The sequence below is a fragment of the Fistularia commersonii genome, chromosome 30 (genome assembly GCF_037954325.1).
Source record: "Fistularia commersonii isolate RoL2024-O1a breed Wild chromosome 30, RoL_Fcom_v1.0, whole genome shotgun sequence".
NCBI classification, from domain to species: domain Eukaryota; kingdom Metazoa; phylum Chordata; class Actinopteri; order Syngnathiformes; family Fistulariidae; genus Fistularia; species Fistularia commersonii.
In genome coordinates, this window is record NC_141313.1 from 12,523,079 (window position 1) to 12,529,078 (window position 6,000).

The window sequence follows — 6,000 nt, forward strand, 5'->3', positions numbered from 1 at the left end:
TCAGTCCCCACCCCATGCTACATAGCCCCAACCAAGCAGGTTAGCTGTCCTCAGCAACCTTAGCATTCATTACAAAGTCCTTAAAGCGGGTTGGGGTCCTAAGGCATTGGCAAGGTCAACTGGGTCCCTCCTGAGTAGGTTCGGAAAGGGGGCTGGTCTTTGGTGGCCAGTAATCAATCTTGCCCTCTGGTTGGAGTAGACGTTGGTACGGGGCAAGTCTGTTTCTATGCAAGACTATCACACAGCTCCTTTACATTAGTCTCACCCTTTCCACAACATCTGTTTTCTAACACAGTACAAGGCCCAACCCACCGGCTCATCAGTTTGGGGGAGAAACCCTTTTTCCTCATCGGGCTGCAGACCCACACCTGGGCCCTGTGAGCAAAATCCTCTCCACAACAGTGGATGTCATAGGCCCATTTCAGTTTGGACCCCGCCTCTGTGAGATAACTCAAGGGGGTGCACAATAAACCAGGCAAGCTATCAGAGATGGTACAGGTAATCCAAGCCAGGTTTGCCCTCCACTTCAGGTTCAGGCGGAGGCTCAAAGGACAAGTCCACAAGTATGTGTTCCTCCCAAACATAAGCGCTACAGGGGTGCACTTAGTGGACTCCAGGACTGCTTACTGATAAGCCCACAGCACCAGTGGTAAGTGCAGATCCCAATCTCGCTGCTGCTGACTGGTCAAAATCAGCAGTTGGGTAGCCAAGGTTCAATTAAACCGCTTGACCAACCTGTCATCTTGAGGGTGTAGTGGTGTTGTCTGGATTTTTATGATCCCTAGGTGCCAGCAGACCTTGCTGAACAACTGAGCCTCAAAGTTCTGCCCATGTTCGCTATGCAGCTCCTCCCGCAACCCAAAGTGGCACGACATTTTGTTCATCAAACGGTCTGCTGTGGTGATGGTGCTCTGGTCAGGAACTGCAACTTTCTGGCCATTCATTGAAATAGTCCATGGCAACCAGGATGTAGCGGTTCCCTTGTTCTGTAACCGCAAAGGGACCCAGGATGTCGACAGCTACACGTTCCATGGAGTTGCCCATCTGATACTGCTGCAAGGGGGTGTGGGAGCGCCCTTCTGGCTGGTGCAAGCATCGCAATGGTGGACAAAATGGTGGACAAAAAGCTCTACATCCTGGCGGCAAAAAATAAGTGTCCTGGAGCATCAATGCACATGACATATGATCAAGGAATTCTTCAGGAATACTAGCAGTTCTCAAAAGAACAGTCAGTGAAACTCGGTGACTCCAGGGTGGTTGATGCCCTAGGAATTGGAAATGTCAAAATGACAATGACCTTAAGTCAAGTAATGTAAAAAATGTCACAATGTGTGATGTGCTGTATGTTCCAAAACTTTCTGGGAATTTAATATCAGTGGGAGCTGCCATCATAAAGGGAAATACAGTTCAGTTAAAGAGCTCTCGCTGCTACATTTGTGGAAAAGATGGAACTCTTAAAGGAATGGGAATACAAAGAGCTAATGGCTTACATCAGCTTGATGTGAGAGGAAATGAATCTGTCCCTCACAGTGCATCAGTAGCATCTAGCTTGTGGCACCAGTGCCTCGGTCACACTACCAAGCTGAAGGAGCAAAAAGGTCTGGTAAACGGAGTGGACTTCTCTGCAGACAAAGAGATTCCCTTTTGTGAAGGATGTGTGGAGGGCAAACTGGCCAAAAAGTGAAGAAATCAACACACTTGCTTTTGCTCATGAAGTAGACATTATACACTTGCTTTTGCTCATGAAGTAGACATCATACACTTGCTTTTGCTCATGAAGTAGACACTACATTTGCTTTGCTCGTGAAGAAGTCAACATCTTTGCTTTGCTTATGAGGTACACATTACATTTGCTTTGTTCAACTTATAATCCAATCAAACGGCAGCCCGGACAAACAACGTGAGAGGTTGGTGCCCGAACAGAGACCGAGCCAGACGTAGTATGGCACTAACAGCTTGCAGTTGTAGGTGAAAAGGCCTCCTTCTGTCAGGTCACAGCTGTTGGGGAGACCAGGTTGTTTTCTTCTCTTTTCAGACATCAGTGTGAGACGGACGGGATGTGCGGACCCAGAGATAGTGGAGAAGGATGGAGAAGGAACTGGGGCAAAGGGGAAAGACATACGGGTGGAAAATAACTGCACACCTGGAAGACCCTATTCCGCCTCTTATGAATATTCATGTAACAACTGTATGTAACACCCGGGCACGGAAAGAAGGGTGCTTTTTGCTGGGTGTGAATCGTCTTACTCCAGCCAGATTCCCACGACTTCAGTTTTGGCGCCCAACGTGGGGCTTGAGGGGCGTAGACGGGACGAGGACAACAACCGGGAGAAAGACAAAGAAAGCCAGGAGGCATTGGAGGAATTGGGACCTGCACGAGAGGAGAATTGTGCCCTTCTGTGTCTGCAGCTGCATGACTGAAAGGTAAGGAGAAAACCTGTTGTTTATTTGGAACCGAATTTCTCCAAATTGGATATATCAAATTGAGATACAGAATTGTACTATTCCCTGACCGGGTCAATACGTGCTCCTGATACAATACTGGGATTGTACACCTCTTTTACACCATACACCTCTTCCTCTTAATTCAAATTTCACACGGAGTAGATTGACGCTGGTGTTGTATACAGCACCACATTGGGAGGTTTCTGTAGTTCTAGGGGAGATAGAATTTCCCCTAAAACGGAAATAAATAAATGGGAAAAAAAACCCTAACAACAAACACATTTTTGAAATAAAATAAACAATAAAAGAGTCACGGAATTGGGTTTTAGGCCCATAAATAAACGGGTTGGAGTCCCGAAAGGATTTAATTATTAGCAAATGTGGAAAAAAGTAAATAAAATAGAAGGAATAGATAAATAAGTAAGTAATAAAATATATACATATATATTTTTGTGATATCATATATCAACCACTGATGGAGGGTCACCTGGAAGGGAGTGTTAGGAAGACGGTGGCTGTGTTGGTTTAACATTAGGAGAGATGTATGGGGCAATGGAAGAACAGATATTGTCGTCGGTAGAAAGGAAGGGGTGACGAAGGGCAAAAGAAAAGTTGCAGAAGGAATGGGTTTTCCTTTTGTCTTGTGTTTCTCCTGATGTATCGTAAAGATTTTTATAGTAAGTTTGGAATGCCTCAGCTATCTCCTCTGGGTGGGAGACCTCGGTCAGAGAGGAGGGGTGTTTTATCTTAGGGACAATACGGCTTGGTTGTTGTTTCCTCAGTTGAAAGGCAAGTAGCCGGCTTGCCCGATTTCCCTTTTCATAGTACCTTTGGCTTGTGTATCGAAGTGCTCCCTCTGTTTTTTGTGTGAGAAGTTCATCCAAGGAGGTTTTACTTTCTTGTATTTGTTTAAAGACATTTTTGTCCCTTGTCATTTTGTGTTCATGTACTAGTCTTTTTATGTCACTTTCCAGCTGTTTTTCCTTTTCCATTCTCTGTCTGTTTAATCTAACCGCAATTTCAATACATTTCCCTCTCAGCACTGCCTTTGCCCCCTCCCAAAGAGTTGAGGGGGATACTGATCCATTATCATTAATTTTGAAGTATTCATCAATTGTTTTTTTTATGTTTTCCTTTATACTTGAATCTGTCAACAATGAAATATTTAGTCTCCAGTATTTGAAGTGCCAACCAAAGCCTAAATTTAATTTCATATATACAGGACCATGATCAGATAGGGTACAAGGTTCAATAACACATTCTCTGACTTTATATAAGCTTTGTTTTGAGATGCAAATCAAATCAATTCTTGAATATGACCCATGTACCATGGACAGAAAGGTGAAATCTCTCGTGGTTGGGTTCTTAGCCCTCCAAACATCCACAAGTCCTAATTCTTCCAACATATGTTTTGCTGCCCTGGATTTCCTGCTAATGGGCCCATAATCAGAAGGAGTTTTATCCAATTTTACATTTAAAACACAATTAAAATCTCCTCCTAAAATTATAGTACCTCTGGCTTCTCTTGCCATTACAGTTGCCACTTCTTTGAAGAAATTGGGGTCATCTTAATTGGGGGCAAACCGTCCACTTCTGACTGGAGCACCCCACTGAGGCCAGTCTTGAAGGCAAATTTGACAGACTATAGGATGGCACATGATCTAAGAGCTATTAATGACGTTACCACCACTCCTTTTGTACCGGTTCCGGATCCCCATCGCTGTCTGGCCTCTTTGGGCCCACATCTACAATGGTATTCAGTAGTGGATTTGGCCAATGCCTTCTTCTGCATACCACTGTCTTCAGAATACCGTAAATACCTCGCATTCACGTACAAGGGGTGTAGGTTGCAATATACCCGCATGCCCCAAGGACACAAATGCAGCCCAGGTATTTTTAATACCGTACTTAGAAAACAATTGGAATCACTCTCTCTACCCCCAGATTGCATTTTAGTGCAATATGTGGATGATCTGCTTATAGTAGCCTCAACCCCCTAAGCCTGCCTGCAGGCAGCTTTGCGGCTGCTGCTGAGGTTGCGGGAGTGCGGGTACAAGGTATCCTGGAAAAGCTACAGTGTTGCCGGAGAGTAGTCACCTTTCTAGGGAGGGTGTTCTCTCCCATGGGATCAGAAATGTCTCCTGCCTATCGAATAGCGATACTGCAACACCCTAAACCTGTGGTGGTAAGGGACATGTTGGCCTTTCTGGGATTGTGTGGATATAGCCGATCCTACATCCCATGTTATGTTGACAAAACCTCTCCATTGCGGGCTATGGTCCGCAAAGCAGGCATGAAGAACTTGACTGCTCCACTAGAATGGGATGACGAGACGTCCACTTCTTTCTTCTCACTGGTACAAGCATTGGCTTCAACAGCAGCCTTGGCATCGCCCGACTATGCTTTTGATTTCCACTTGGATGTCTCGCTGTCTCCCCAAGCGGTGAATGGCATACTCTTCCAGAAGGAACGAGGTACTCGCCATATCTTGGCTTACGTAAGTGTAGCACTAGACACCATGGAACTGAGGCAGCCCAACTGTACTCACTTTGTGGCTGGCTTGGCTGCCGTGATCAACAAAACCGCCCATCTAGTCATGGGTCACCCATTGCATGTCTTGACAGACCACTCAGTTACGGCTTATGTCTGTTCATCCACATTTACAATGACCTCCCTGCAACAAAATAGTCTCCTGAAGACTCTTACAGCTCCACACATAGTATACCACCATGAGGGAATCAATATGGCGGACAATTGGGCAGCGGAAGGACACCCTCACGAATGCCAATAATCAGGTTGAAGTGAAGAACAAGCCTGACCGGATCTTACCTCCACCCCATTGGACCACGGACATGTGGTCTTCACGGATGGATGTTGCTTCAGGGCTCGCGATGGCTCTCTGAAGGCAGCAGCGGCAGAGGATGAGTACACTCCACACACCACTTCCCACTTTACTCTTATTCACTCACAGCTTCTGGTGGACAAACCTTCTGCACAAGCGGCAAAGGTGTTGGCCATCTATTTGGCCTTAGAAGCCTTTGCTGGAACAGCAGTGACCATCTACTCTGATTCAGCCTACGCCGTCCATGCGGCTGTATTGGACCTTGTCCAGTGGCAGAGAAAGGGTTTTGTCACAGCAAAAGGGACCCCCATTTCGTATAAAGAATTGATTGAACGTCTAGCCAAAAGCATCCTGCTCTCTGCCTCTTTGGCCATTGTTAAAACAGCCGGGCATTCCAAGCTTGACTCTGTCGATGCACGAGGGAATGATGCGGCAGACCACCACGCTAAACAGGCCGCAGGATATACGCCGGATTTGCAAATGGTAGTTTCTACCCCTAAGGACACTCTACCCCCCGCCATCTCGGGGGAAACCCTCCAGGATCACCAAACTCGGGCATCCCCCCAGGAGAAATCACAGTGGATAGCTCACAAAGCTAGACGAGCAGCGTACAAACTTTGGCGTGGACTAGGAGGGGCACCTGTACTACCAATGGGCCCCCTGTCTAAAGCTGCGCTAACTGAGGCCCACTTGCTATCCCACTTCGGACCAGA